Source organism: Aplidium turbinatum, chromosome 7 (genome assembly GCF_918807975.1).
Source record: "Aplidium turbinatum chromosome 7, kaAplTurb1.1, whole genome shotgun sequence".
Classification (NCBI taxonomy): Eukaryota; Metazoa; Chordata; class Ascidiacea; order Aplousobranchia; family Polyclinidae; genus Aplidium; species Aplidium turbinatum.
This window is the reverse complement of record NC_137478.1, coordinates 25977378-25993437: the sequence shown is the minus strand read 5'-3', so window position 1 is coordinate 25993437 and position 16060 is coordinate 25977378. Positions and strand designations below refer to the sequence as shown.

Genomic DNA, 16060 nt, shown 5'->3' with positions numbered 1-16060 from the left:
GCAATTCAAACTTCTGTGGTGTGATCAAATATGTTGCTTTTCTTGAATACTTTGTATGGAATGATCCTTCAGACGATTTGTTTGTTATTTTTTGTCATGTGAAATGAATCTTCATGCATCTATTAAAAGTGCAAATAAGACAAAAAAGTAAACCCAGCTGGACTCTCTGGAGTGCCCAGTTCATTGATTTGTTGATCAAAAACGCATATTGTCACTGATAAGCAAGTTGTGTTGGCTTTCCTTTTATAGTCGAAGTGTTCTTAATTGCATGGTTACTTTGCCCTGGATCTTTTGTGTGTTTAACGAGATATTTTATGTGTTTATCTGTTTTATCAATTTACCTAACACGATTTATTCAATCATATGTCATGCAATTATTCCATTTTTGCAGTTGTAAATGCATGTGTTTTGAGATTTAGAAGTCATGTTTTGTAGCCCTGTCATTTACAGTACTTACAAGGTTGTGTTTTATAGTTGGGAACCCAAATCAGATTTCTATACTTTGTGTCAACTGTATGAGTATCGACTATGTATCATTGTATCAACGACTATATTATATTTCTTGCATGTTTAATGGCTGCTATGCTTTAGTACAATTGCAATTGTGTACTTTTATGTTTTTGTGTTTTTTCATAGACTTATTATCAATTATAATAGCCTATTTGTAAAGTTTACACAAATCCTTTATATTAGTTTTTCGGAAATCCCAATTATGATGTAATGTTTCTTTCTTTTTTTTCCCCAGTCCTCAATTACAGTGGCCTTTCATTACCAAAGTCTACTATTAGAGCTCGACCGATATATCGGTCAGCCGATATGTATCGGCCGATATCAGGTGTAGCCGATGTATTGTATCAGCTATTTTTGCAGATAAACATCAGCCAGCAAGAGCACATTCAAAACCAGCCATACATGCCTTTAGAAGAAACACAAGTTGCTCAAGCGTGCTTGCATAGCACAAACAATTGTTGCGAGAATATAATTCCTGCCCATTCTAGTGCGCGCATCTAGAAAATGTTAATACTGTATTCCTTAGCTTCCATTCAAGCAGGAAAAATTTCGAGTTTTACGTTGCTTCAACGATTGATGACATTGAATCAGTGTAACAAAGGTGAATTTTTCGCTAAAAATCGATAGGAGTGCGGGTGTACTTCTACAGTACTAACCACGCGCAACTTATTTCAAGTCTTACGTCACATTGTATGGCTTTGGTCTCCGAGTGATATTGATAAGGCAAGATTCGTTACAAATTTAGATCATCATACGAGTAGGTTATTGCAGCAAGATGCAGCAAAATTTGTCAAGTTTTGGTATTACAGTAAGAAAGAAAAGGCCCACGGAAAATTATATTTTGCTCACATGACATGCAAAAATAAACCCAAAGAAAAAATCCTAGTGAAACTTTGCACAGAAGAAAATAGTAGCGTCATTGTAGAAGTTGCAAAAATAAACCCAAAGAAAAAAGCCAAGTGAAACTTTGCACAAAAGAAAATAGTAGCGTCATTGTAGAAGTTTTTTGATTTGTGCCCAGAGCATTGTGACACAAGAAGCGACACGACCTCTTTCTGTGGAAGTTATGCGGCGTAATTAAGCAAGCAACCACCAGTGCCAAGTTTTGGGCGGGTGAGTCGCGCCCGCGGGACATTTCAGGAATTAAAAAAATTGTAATGCAATTTTAAGTCCCTAAATTTCTGTAACCATCTGCCACCTTCTGATACTAGCCTACTTACCTTATTCGCAGGGTTTTGTCGCCATATGATAGGCCCTACTAGACCTACTAATTAAGCGATTAGTTTTCGTTAATTACTGCCATGTTACATTCATGCAGCGTTAAACAACGTTAATTTGCCGTTAAACGAGCAAAAGTGTCCAGCCACGCCGTTTGTCTCCACTATGCCACTCGTGGCCCAGTGCTATAAATCAAGTAAATTGCGCAAACCTGTGAGGAACTTCATTCGCAGCAAAAGTCTGACCGCAATTTCCACAGCTTTTACATCGTTTTAACATCGCCAGATGTTAAATCGGTGTAAAAACTGTAGCATTGTTCTTTAAAGGAGTAATTTTTTCTCAAACGACATCATCAATTAACTGTGCTGCCAAAATGCTCTATTTTGTTGTCTCAATCATCACAGTTGTGTCTGTTACGTCACTGATATTAAACTGTGCACTACTGCACAGTGCACACGTGTTGGTATGGCCGGATGAAACCGTTGGTTGTCATTAGTTGCAATTCAGCTCCTTCGTTATGTAAATGTTCTATTGTAGATTCATTGTAAGCTCGGTTCAATAGCGCAGTTTGTCGCTAGATATTTGCAATTAATAGTAGAAGGAACTAGAAAGCCTAGATCTTGGACCTTGGTGGTAGGAAAACAACAGTGGAGTTCTACATTATTATTGGAGATCGTGACGTGACAGTATGTGTTCGCCCGCCCAGCTATTTTGAAAACTCGGCGCCTATGACAGCAACCAATGCATAAACTTTCTTGGACTGGTTTGTTGCTTAATAACCTTGTTGGTAACAAATTTTTCGTAGTTGATATATATCGGTATCGGCCTGAAAAAGTGATATCGGTCGAGCTCTATCTATTATCATGACACAACAATGCGGTTGAGATTGGATTCTTGAATTTTTAATAAATTATGCCAATTCAAAGCTTTTTTTAATGGTTGTATGCAAATATGGTAAAACTTAGCATTTGATATAATTTCTTGCAAATACCAAAATTGCTTCTTTTTGTAACACTAAAGTATCGGCCAAAATATTGGTATCAGTACATCTCTAGTTTTGTTTAAACTATTTAATTGTTTTCAGATGTATGCTTGTGGTACTTTTTAAGCTGTAACCTTTAAAAAAATATGAATCACTACCTGGGAATTGTTGTAAAATTGGAAGATATTGTTGATTTTGAAACAAATAATGGAACAATCTTTGTTGATAACAAATCGCCTGAATGTGATAAAAGGTTTTCTAGAAAGTTTGCTGTACAAAGTCAAGAAATTCATTTTGGTTCTAATGCTTATGAGTGTGATGTATGTAACAAATGTTTTTCAAACCATGGACATCTGAAAGAAGATAAAAGAACTCATTCAGAAGCAAACCCACACAAATGTACCATATGTGACAAATGTTTTTCAAAGAGTTCTAATTTGACAAAGCATATAAGAATCCATTCTGGTGAAAAGCCATACAAATGTGATGTTTGCAACAAATTCTTTGGACAAATTGGTCATTTGAAAATTCATAAAATAATTCATTCTGGTGAAAAGCCATACAAATGTGATGTTTGCAACAAATCTTTTGCACGAAGTGGTGATTTGAAGATGCATAAAGTAATTCATTCTGGTGAAAAGCCATACAAATGTGATGTTTGCCACAAATGCTTTACACAAAGTGGTAATTTGAAAAATCATAAAAGACTTCATTCTGGTGAAAAGCCATACAGATGTGATGTTTGCAACAAGTGCTTTGCAAGTGGTAGTCATTTGAAGATGCATAAAATAATTCATTCTGGTGAAAAGCCATACAAATGTGATGTTTGTAACAAATGCTTTGCAAGTAGTAGTCATTTGAAGATGCATAAAAGAATTCATTTTGGTGAAAAGCCATACAAATGTGATGTTTGCCACAAATGCTTTGCACGTTGTGGTGGTTTGAAGAAACACAAAAGACTTCATTCTGGTAAAAAGCCATATTAACGCTGAAGTTCTTTTCAAAACCTTGTGGTTTGAAAAGTTATGAAAGAATTGATTGTGAAAAACTTTATCAATTGCAACATGTTTGCAACAAAAGCTTTGCTTATTGTGGTATTGTGAAGCATAATACAAAAACGATCATTCCTTTCTGAAGCCATACAAATGTGATGTAATACTCAGGGTTGCCAGATATTTTCAAAATTTCCAGCCCAAAAGCAATTTCAAAATAGCCCAATATTGTTGCTTGTACAAACTAGCCAAAAATCAGAAAAATTCGTTCACAAAATCAGTCCAAATTGACGAAACACAATCAATCATCAAAGATCTTATTTCTTACATTTAAAAAAAAAAGTACCTAAACAGCAAGGCACTGTCCTAAATAATGAATAAAATGCAAGATGAAAAGGATTTAAAATTAATTGAATCAAGAAACAACAAAAACGTTGCCCACAAAAACAATGATGAATGGAACATTGAAACTATTATTTCATTCTGTTTACTTCTGCCTAATTGCTTGTACCACTAAATGATTGTTCAACAAATTAGTTGCTGGAATATTATGTTGTCTGATGCTACCTTCGACCTTCGTATTAAATAGTGTAAAAGTACACATAAATGCAACGATTTACACTCAAACTTACACATTTAATTGTTACACTTTGGAAATCACATCAGCAGTTGAAAAACAGTGTCTGCATTAGTTTTTACATCACTAGTGTTTGCTTGGGAGTCGCTTTCAACAGTGTACATTAATGAGGTAAACAAACAATACATGACTCGTATAGGTTGAAATTTGTTACATAAAACACCAGAACAAGCCATGTAACCCCGAATACCTAGTATGTTATTCAGAAGTTGCTGTTGCATTCGATTTCTTTGTTTATTTTTAACAATGCTCATTACTGAAAAAGCTCGTTCCACTGCTGCATTTCTGAAGGGCAATGAAATCAGGGAGAGAACAAATTGTGCAACTTCAGCAAAGTCGTTTTCTCCATATGCATCCTGGTGATTTAACACTTTGCAGTTTGCACCAATATTTTACCATATCAATATCGTTTTTGTTTTGCCAAATAACAGTGTTTAGTCTATTCCATTGCATTTCCAGAGCAACAATGTCTCCAGTGTACACTGTACAATGGCAAAAATGTAAGGTCAACCAGCCGTGGTTTCTTGTTTCCAAGTACAACATTTGACCTTAGGACTGAAAGGCATTGTAGTATCTCAATGCTCGAAGGTATTCTTTGCCGTAGTTGACTCATCAGCTCAAATAAGTACCCCAACACCGAGTTTTAGTTTTTTTGAGATTTTCATCAGACACTGGAGAATCAGCAGCAGCAAGTAGGAAGTGACTGCCAAAAGAAATTGCTGAAACTGGAAGATGATTAGCCTCATTATGAATGTCATAATTCACAACTGATGCCCATGTTGGCAAAGCAACAGGTCTCATAATGCACTGAAGCAGAGTTTTGTATAAGTTAACAAGTTCATCCAATAGCTTCACAGGGATAGCGGACTCTAGCTCAAAAAATTTGTTTATATGGTTAAGTTCACGAAGAACTGGTTGTAGAAAGAGTAGGTGCAATTTGTTTTCTGTGTCAGAATACATGTGATACAGCAACTCTGCCGTGTAGTTCCTCTCTTCATCTTTTGCGATTTGGAAGTGAAGTTTTAATTTCAGGTACTGGTTAAGGATTCTGTCCACACACACTGCAATTGATAACCATCTTGTATCGCAGGCTCTTCAAATTTTTAACGGAGCCTCATCTACATTTATGCAAGTATAGTGATGGCGTTATTGTTTGGCGAGCAGTACTATGGCTTAACCAATTATGTCTCAGCAATCATGGACTCCATGTTTCGAGGTATCACCTTCAATGCATATGATGAACATAGGTAACTAGAGTGACAAATACATTTAATATGCACAATATTTGAACACACCTTGCGGAAGTTTTCTATAACAGATTTATTCCTTCCACACATTGCATTGCAACCATCTGTTGCTAGACCTATACATTTTTTTAATCTGAATTTTCTCTGATTTCAAAAATTGCCTAATTGCTTCAAAAATAGCATCTGCTGCTCCATTTTCAATGGAGATTAAACCAAGAAAGGTAGTCACTATTTTTTGTTTGTTGGTGAAAAGTACCAAACCATCAAGCAAAGCTGTTTTTCTTGTACATCTGTACTTTCATCGATGAGCAAGGAAAAAGATACACCACCATTGCTGTTTATATCATTAACAAGTTCTTCATGAAGAGCAGGTCCTAGTACACGCCTGATGAGTGAAGTACATTTTGTGCGATGAATTGCCAAGTCTTTGCCACATATGCTATTAATCATCTCACCCAAATGGTCAATGGTTAATATACTGCTGTGGCATGCAACATGAGCAGCTAATTTCAATTCTGCACTTTTTGCAGAATATATTATTGTCTATGTTTATTCTTCTGACACCTAAATCAGATAACAGCCGTGAATTAAAAAATGATGCAATGTTGTGTCGATGTTTCATGGTCTTGGAGTGCAACCAGATCTGTGTGATGGGCACGCACTTCACTTTTGCAGTATTTACATGCTGCTTTGGTAGTATCCTCAGGCAATCTGACAATCCAGTCTTTCAGCAGAGGATCCTTTTTCTATTCTTTTGAGAATGTTTTACCATATTTTGCCCATTTACCCATTATATTAAAACAGTTGATTTTTTATTACTATAGTGCTTGCCTAAATAAGTGACATTGCTCTCTCTGAAAAAATACAAAAATGTCAACACTAACATTGAGTGACATATTTTAAGTAAAACAGAAATACCTGTACATATAGTTAGGGTCATTGATGGTATGACCGACAGTGGCCAAGGCCAGATTAGGCGTTCTACCTGGTTTACAGCATTAATCTATAGTACTCCAAAGCATAAAATCGCTAGCCATAGTGGGGAGCCAGTGAACAATATGAACAGTATGACCACTACGGTATGTCACCCTACTAGACACTCTAGTAGACAGTAAGACAGAGCACTGGGAGTAGGTAATAATTAATAGATCAAACAAGCAGCCATACCATTCCTCCTTCACGTGACGTTTCCATCACTTTTCCGCTAAGGCGCTAAATGCGCCCATCCAGTTTAACAGAAAAAAGTTCACCTAAAATTCACTCTGATTCATGCTGTAAAGAGAAATTTATAGAATTTCAATGAAAACTGTTGTGATTTTTTGCTGTTTTATGCTTAATGTTGCTCCAAAAACAAACCCAAAAACAAGCCCTGAAACCCGCAACTGCTCAATTTTTCCAGCAACTCTTCAACCAAACTAGCCCAATTCCGCAGGAAATCCCTGGACCTGGCAACCCTGGTAAAACTAGTACCAAATATTTCTCACACAGTAATAGTTTAAAATTGCACACAGTAATTCATTCAGATGAAAGCCCACCAAAGTTATACATTCAACACATTCTTTACCAAGAAACACCTACTCAAAGGTTTATAAGAAAGTAGATTCAGATGAAAAGGAAAATGTTATGTCTACCAAATTGCAATTCAAACTTCTGTGGTGTGACCAAAAATGTTGCTTTTCTTGAATACTTTGTATGGAATGATCCTTCAGACGATTTGTTTGTTAGGTATTTTTTGTAATGTGAAATAAATCTTCAATCATCTATTAAAAGTGCAAATAAGACAAAAAACGTAACTCAGCTGGACTCTCTGAAGTGGCCAGTTCATTGATTTGCTTATCAAAAACGCATATTGTCACTGATAAGCAAGTAGAGTTGGCTTTCCTTTTGTAGTCGAGGTGTTCTTAATTGCATGGTTACTTTACCCTGGATCTTTTGTGTGTTTAATGAGATATTTTATGTGTTTATCTGATTTATCATTTTACCTAACACGATTTATTCAATCAAGTGTCATGCAATTATTTAATTTTGCAGTTGTAAGTGCATGTGTTTTGAGATTTAGAAGTCATGTTTGGTAGCCTTGTCATTTACAGTACTTACAAAGGTTGTGTTTTATAGTTGGGAACCCAAATCAGATTTCTATACTTTGTGTCAACTGTATGACTATGTATCATTGTATCAACGACTATATTATACTTTCTTGCATGTTTGATGACTGCTATGCTTTATTGCTTTAGTACAATTGCAATTGTGTACTTTTATGTTTTTGTGTTCTTTCGTAGACTTATTATCAATTATAATAGCCTATTTAGAAAGTTTGCACAAATCCTTCATTAATTTTTCATAAGTCCCAATTATGATGTAATGTTTCTTCCTTTTTTTACCCAGTCCTCAATTACGGTGGCCTTTCTTACCAAAGCCTAGTATCATGACACAACAATGCGGTTGAGATTGAATTCTTGAATTTTTAATAAATTATGCCAATTCAAAGCTTTTTTTAATAGTTGTGTGCAAATATGCTAAAACTTAGCATTTGATATAATTCCTTGCAAATACCAAAATTGCTTCTTTTTGTAACACTAAAGTATCGGCCAAAATATTGGTATCAGTACATCTCTAGTTTTGTTTAAACCATTTAATTGTTTTCAGATGTATGCTTGTGGTACTTTTTAAGCTGTCATCTCTTACAAAATATGAATCACCACCTGGGAATTGTTGTAAAATTGGAAGATATTGTTGATTTTGAAACAAATGATGGAACAATCTTTGCTGATAACAAATCGCCTGAATGTGATAAAAGGTTTTCTGGAAAGTCTGCTGTACAAAGTCTCAAAGAAAGTCATTTTGGTTCTAATGCTTATGAGTGTGATGTATGTAACAAATGTTTCTCATACCACGGACATCTGAAGGAACATAAAAGAACTCATTCAGAAGCAAACCCACACAAATGTACCATATGTGACAAATGTTTTTCAAACAGTTTTAATTTGACAAAGCATATAAGAATCCATTCTGGTGAAAAGCCATATAAATGTGATGTTTGCAACAAATTCTTTGGACAAATTGGACATTTAAAAATTCATAAAAGAATTCATTCTGGTGAAAAGCCATACAAATGTGATGTTTGCTACAAATCCTTTGCACGAAGTGGTGATTTGAAGATGCATAAAGTAATTCATTCTGGTGAAAAGCCATACAAATGTGATGTTTGCCACAAATGCTTTGCACGAAGTGGTGATTTGAAGATTCATAAAAGAATTCATTCTGGTGAAAAGCCATACAAATGTGATGTTTGCAACAAATTCTTTGGACAAATTGGTCATTTGAAGATTCATGAAAGAATTCATTCTGGTGAAAAGCCATACAAATGTGATGTTTGCAACAAATCCTTTGGACAAACTGGTCATTTGAAGACTCATAAAGTAATTCATTCTGGTGAAAAGCCATACAATTGCGATGTTTGCCACAAATGCTTTGCACGAAGTGGTGATTTGAAGACGCATAAAATAATTCATTCTGGTGAAAAGCCATACAAATGCGATGTTTGCAACAAATGCTTTGAGCAAAATGGTGATTTAAAGCTTCACAAAAGAATTCATTCTGGTAAATAACCATATAAATGTGATGTTTGCAACATATACTTTGAGCGAACTGGTCAATTGAAGACTCATAAAAGAATTCATTCTGGTGAAAAGCCGTACAACTGGGATGTTTGCAACAAAAGCTTTGCACATTGTGGTGCTTTGAAGAAACTCAAAAGACTTCATTCTGGTGAAAAGTCATATTAATGCGGAAGTTCTTTTCAAAACCTTGTGGTTTGAAAAGTTATGAAAGAATTGATTGTGGTGAAAAACTTTATCAGTTGTAAGATGTTTGCAATGAATGCTTTGCACATTGTGGTGCTTGGAAGCATAATACAAAAACGATCATTCTTTTCTGAAGCCATACAAATGTGATGTAATGCTAGTAACAAATATTTCTCACACAGTAATAGTTTAAAATTGCCCACAGTAATTCATTCAGATGAAAGCCTACCAAAGTTATACATGCAACACATTCTTTACCAAGAAACACCTACTCAAAGGTTGTTAGGAAAGTAGATACAGATGAAAAGGAAAATGTTATGTCTACCAAATTGCAATTCCAACTTCTGTAGTGTGATCAAATATGTTGCTTTTCTTGAATACTTTGTATGGAATGATCCTTCAGACGGTTTGTTTGTTATTTTTTGTCATGTGAAATGAATCTTCACGCATCTATTAAAAGTGCAAATAAGACAAAAACGTAACCCAGCTGGACTCTCTGGAGTGCCCAGTTCATTGATTTGCTGATCAAAAACGCATATTGTCACTGATAAGCATGTAGTGTTGGCGTTCCTTTTATAGTCGAAGTGTTCTTATTTGCATGGTTACTTTGCCCTGGATCTTTTGTGTGTTTAACGAGATATTTTATGTGTTTATTTGTTTTATCAATTTACCTAACACGATTTATTCAATCATATGTCATGCAATTATTCCATTTTTGCAGTTGTAAATGCATGTGTTTTGAGATTTAGAAGTCATGTTTTGTAGCCCTGTCATTTACAGTACTTACAAGGTTGTGTTTTATAGTTGGGAACCCAAATCAGATTTCTATACTTTGTGTCAACTGTATGGGTATTGACTGTGTATCATTGTATCAACGACTATATTATATTTCTTGCATGTTTAATGGCTGCTATGCTTTAGTACAATTGCAATTGTGTACTTTTATGTTTTTGTGTTTTTTCATAGACTTATTATCAATTATAATAGCCTATTTGGAAAGTTTACACAAATTTTTTATATTAGTTTTTCTGAAATCCCAATTATGATGTAATGTTTCTTTCTTTTTTTTCCCCAGTCCTCAATTACGGTGGCCTTTCATTACCAAAGTCTACTATTAGAGCTCGACCGATATATCGGTCAGCCGATATGTATCGGCCGATATCAGGTGTAGCCGATGTATTGTATCGGCTATTTTTGCAGATAAACATCAGCCAGCAAGAGCACACTCAAAACCAGCCATACATGTTTTTAAAAGAAACACAAGTTGCTCAAACGTGCTTGCATAGCACAAACAATTGTTGCAAGAATATAATTCCTGCCCATTCTAGTGCGCGCATCTAGAAAATGTTAATACTGTATCCCTTAGCTTCCATTCAAGCAGGAAAAATTTCGAGTTTTACGTTGCTTCAACGATTGATGACATTGAATCAGTGTAACAAAGGTGAATTTTTCGCTAAGAATCGATGGGAGTGCGGGTGTACTTCTACAGTACTAACCACGCGCAACTTATTTCAAGTCTTACGTCACATTGTATGGCTTTGATCTCCGAGTGATATTGATAAGGCAAGATTCGTTACAAATTTAGATCATCATACGAGTAGGCTATTGCAGCAAGATGCAGCAAAATTTGTCAAGTTTTGGTATTACAGTAAGAAAGAAAAGGCCCACGGAAAATTAACTTTCGCTCACATGACATGCAAAAATAAACCCAAAGAAAAAATCCTAGTGAAACTTTGCACAGAAGAAAATAGTAGCGTCATTGTAGAAGTTGCAAAAATAAACCCAAATAAAAAAGCCAAGTGAAACTTTGCACAAAAGAAAATAGTAGCGTCATTGTAGAAGTTTTTCGATTTGTGCCCAGAGCATTGTGACGCAAGAAGCGACACGACCTCTTTCTGTGGAAGTTATGCGGCGTAATTAAGCAAGCAACCACCAGTGCCAAGTCTCGGGCCGCGCCCGCGGGACATTTCAGGAATTAAAAAAAATGTAATGCAATTTTAAGTCCCTAAATTTCTGTAACCATCTGCCACCTTCTGATACTAGCCTACTTACCTTATTCGCAGGGTTTTGTCGCCATATGATAGGCCCTACTAGACCTACTAATTAAGCGATTAGTTTTCGTTAATTACTGCCATGTTACATTCATGCAGCGTTAAACAACGTTGATTCGCCGTTAAACGAGCAAAAGTGTCCAGCCACGTCGTTTGTCTCCACTATGCCACTCGTGGCCCAGTGCTATAAATCAAGTAAATTGCGCAAACCTGTGAGGAACTTCATTCGCAACAAAAGTCTGACCGCAATTTCCACAGCTTTTACATCGTTTTAACATCGCCAGATCTTAAATCGGTGTAAAAACTGTAGCATTGTTCTTTAAAGGAGTAATTTTCTCTCAAACGAGGTCATCAATTAACTCTGCTGCCAAAATGCTCTATTTTGTCGTCTCAATCATCACAGTTGTGTCTGTTATGTCACTGATATTAAACTGTGCACTACTGCACACTGCACACGTGTAGGTTTGGCCAGATGAAACCGTTGGTTGTCATTAGTTGCAATTCAGCTCCTTCGTTATGTAACTGTTCTATTGTAGATTCAATGTAAGCTCGGTTCAATAGCGCAGTTTGTCGCTAGATATTTGCAATTAATAGTAGAAGGAACTAGGAAGCCTAGATCTTGGACCTTGGTGGTAGGGAAACAACAGTGGAGTTCTACATTATTTTTGGAGATCACGACGTGACGTGACAGTATGTGTTCGCCCGCCCAGCTATTTTGAAAACTCGGCGCCTATGACAGCAACCAATTCATAAACTTTCTTGGACTGGTTTGTTGCTTAATAACCTTGTTGGTAACAAATTTTTCGTAGTTGATATATATCGGTATCGGCCTAAAAATTTCATAGATATTGGTATCAGCCTGAAAAAGTGATATCGGTCGTGCTCTATCTACTATCATGACACAACAATGCGGTTGAGATTGGATTCTTGAATTTTTAATAAATTATGCCAATTCAAAGCTTTTTTTAATGGTTGTATGCAAATATGGTAAAACTTAGCATTTGATATAATTTCTTGCAAATACCAAAATTGCTTCTTTTTGTAACACTAAAGTATCGGCCAAAATATTGGTATCAGTACATCTCTAGTTTTGTTTAAACTATTTAATTGTTTTCAGATGTATGCTTGTGGTACTTTTTAAGCTGTAACCTTTAAAAAAATATGAATCACTACCTGGGAATTGTTGTAAAATTGGAAGATATTATTGATTTTGAAAGAAATGATGGAACAATCTTTGCTGATAACAAATCACCTGAATGTGATAAAAGGTTTTCTAGAAAGTTTGCTGTACAAAGTCAAGAAATTCATTTTGGTTCTAATGCTTTTGAAGATTCTTCTTTTGAAAATGCTTTACACAAAGTGGTAATTTGAAAAATCATAAAAGACTTCATTCTGGTGAAAAGCCATATAAATGTGATGTTTGCAACAAGTGCTTTGGACAAATTAGTCATTTGAAGATTCATAAAAGAATTCATTCTGGTGAAAAGCCATATGCATGTGATGTTTGCCACAAGTGCTTTGTACGAAGTGGTGATTTGAAGATGCATAAAAGACTTCATTCTGGTGAAAAACCATACAGATGTGATGTTTGCAACAAATGCTTTGCAAGTGGTAGTCATTTGAAGATGCATAAAAGAATTCATTCTGGTGAAAAGCCATACAAATGTGATGTTTGTAACAAATGCTTTGCAAGTAGTAGTCATTTGAAGATGCAAAAAAGAATTCATTTTGGTGAAAAGCCATACAATTGTGATGTTTGCCACAAATGCTTTGCACATAGTGGTAATTTGAAAAATCATAAAATAATTCATTCTGATGAAAAGCCATATAAATGTGATGTTTGCAACAAAAGCTTTGCACATTGTGGTGCTTTGAAGAAACACAAAAGACTTCATTCTGGTAAAAAGCCATATTAACGCTGAAGTTCTTTTCAAAACCTTGTGTTTTGAAAAGTTATGAAAGAATTGATTGTGAAAAACTTTATCAATTGCAACATGTTTGCAACAAAAGCTTTGCTTATTGTGGTATTGTGAAGCATAATACAAAAACGATCATTCCTTTCTGAAGCCATACAAATGTGATGTAATACTCAGGGTTGCCAGATATTTTCAAAATTTCCAGCCCAAAAGCAATTTCAAAATAGCCCAATATTGTTGCTTGTACAAACTAGCCAAAAATCAGAAGAATTCGTTCACAAAATCAGTCCAAATTGACGAAACACAATCAATCATCAAAGATCTTATTTTTTACATTTAAAAAAAAGCACCTAAACAGCAAGGCACTGTCCTAAATATTGAATAAAATGCAAGATGAAAAGGATTTAAAATTAATTGAATCAAGAAACAACAAAAACGTGCCCACAAAAACAATGATGAATGGAACATTGAAACTATTATTTCATTCTGTTTACTTCTGCCTAATTGCTTGTACCACTAAATGATTGTTCAACAAATTAGTTGCTGGAATATTATGTTGTCTGATGCTACCTTCGAGTCTTCGACCTTCGTATTAAATAGTGTAAAAGTACACATAAATGCAACACTCAAACTTACACATTTAATTGTTACACTTTGGAAATCACATCAGCAGTTGAAAAACAGTGTCTGCATTAGTTTTTACATCACTAGTGTTTGTTTGGGAGTCGCTTTCAACAATGTACATTAATGAGGTAAACAAATAATACATGACTCGTATAGGTTGAAATTTGTTACATAAAACACCAGAACAAGCCATGTAACCCCGAATACCTAGTATGTTATTCAGAAGTTGCTGTTGCATTCGATTTCTTTGTTTATTTTTAACAATGCTCATTACTGAAAAAGCTCGTTCCACTGCTGCATTTCTGAAGGGCAATGAAATCAGGGAGAGAAAAATTGTGCAACTTCAGCAAAGTCGTTTTCTCCAGATGCATGGTGGTGATTTAACACTTTGCAGTTTGCACCAATATTTTACCATATCAATATCGTTTTTGTTTTGCCAAATAACAGTGTTTAGTCTATTCCATTGCATTTCCAGAGCAACAATGTCTCCAGTGTACACTGTACAATGGCAAAAAGGTAAGGTCAACCAGCCGTGGTTTCTTGTTTCCAAGTACAACATTTGACCTTAGGACTGAAAGATATTGTAGTATCTCAATGCTCGAAGGTATTCTTTGCCGTAGTTGACTCATCAGCTCAAATAAGTACCCCAACACCGAGTTTTAGTTTTTTTGAGATTTTCATCAGACACTGGAGAATCAGCAGCAGCAAGTAGGAAGTGACTGCCAAATGAAATTGCTGAAACTGGAAGATGATTAGCCTCATTATGAATGTCATAATTCACAACTGATGCCCATGTTGGCAAAGCAACAGGTCTCATAATGCACTGAAGCAGAGTTTTGTATAAGTTAACAAGTTCATCCAATAGCTTCACAGGGATAGCGGACTCTAGCTCAAAAAATTTGTTTATATGGTTAAGTTCACGAAGAACTGGTTGTAGAAAGAGTAGGTGCAATTTGTTTTCTGTGTCAGAATACATGTGATACAGCAACTCTGCCGTGTAGTTCCTCTCTTCATCTTTTGCGATTTGGAAGTGAAGTTTTAATTTCAGGTACTGGTTAAGGATTCTGTCCACACACACTGCAATTGATAACCATCTTGTATCGCAGGCTCTTTAAATTTTTAACGGAGCCTCACCTACATTTATGCAAGTATAGAGATGGCGTTATTGTTTGGCGAGCATTACTATGGCTGAACCAATTATGTCTCAGCAATCATGGACTCCATGTTTCAAGGTATCACCTTCAGTGCATATGATGAACATAGGTAAATAGAGTGACAAATACTATTGATATGCACAATATTTGAACACACCTTGCAGAAGTTTTCTATGACAGTTTTATTTCTTCCACACATTGCATTGCAACCATCTGTTGCTAGACCTATACATTTTTTTAATCTGAATTTTCTCTGATTCCAAAAATTGCCTAATTGCTTCAAAAATAGCATCTGCTGCTCCACTTTTAATGGAGATTAAACCAAGAAAGGTAGTCACTATTTTTTGTTTGTTGGTGAAAAGTACCAAACCATCAAGCAAAGCTGTTTTTCTTGTACATCTGTACTTTCATCGATGAGCAAGGAAAAAGATACACCACCATTGCTGTTTATATCATTAACAAGTTCTTCATGAAGAGCAGGTCCTAGTACACGCCTGATGAGTGAAGTACATTTTGTGCGATGAATTGCCAAGTCTTTGCCACATATGCTATTAATCATCTCACCCAAATGGTCAATGGTTAATATACTGCTGTGGCATGCAACATGAGCAGCTAATTTCAATTCTGCACTTTTTGCAGAATATATTATTGTCTATATATTTATTTTTCTGCACCTAAATCAGATAACAGCCGTGAATTAAAAAATGGTGCAATGTTGTGTCGATGTTTCATGGTCTTGGAGTGCAACCAGATCTGTGTGATGGGCACGCACTTTACTTTTGCAGTATTTACATGCTGCTTTGGTAGTATCCTCAGGCAATCTGACAATCCAGTCTTTCAGCAGAGGATCCTTTTTTCATTCTTTTGAGAATTTTTTACCATATTTTGCCCATTTACCCGTTATATTAAAACAGTGGATTTTTTAT

At 35.4% G+C, this 16060-nt stretch overlaps 1 pseudogene; it reads left to right on the top strand.

The window, feature by feature from the left end:
* Positions 1–2856: 2856 nt before the first annotated feature.
* Positions 2857–14736, top strand: LOC145773884 (uncharacterized; annotated as a pseudogene).
* The last annotated feature ends 1324 nt before the right edge of the window (positions 14737–16060 follow it).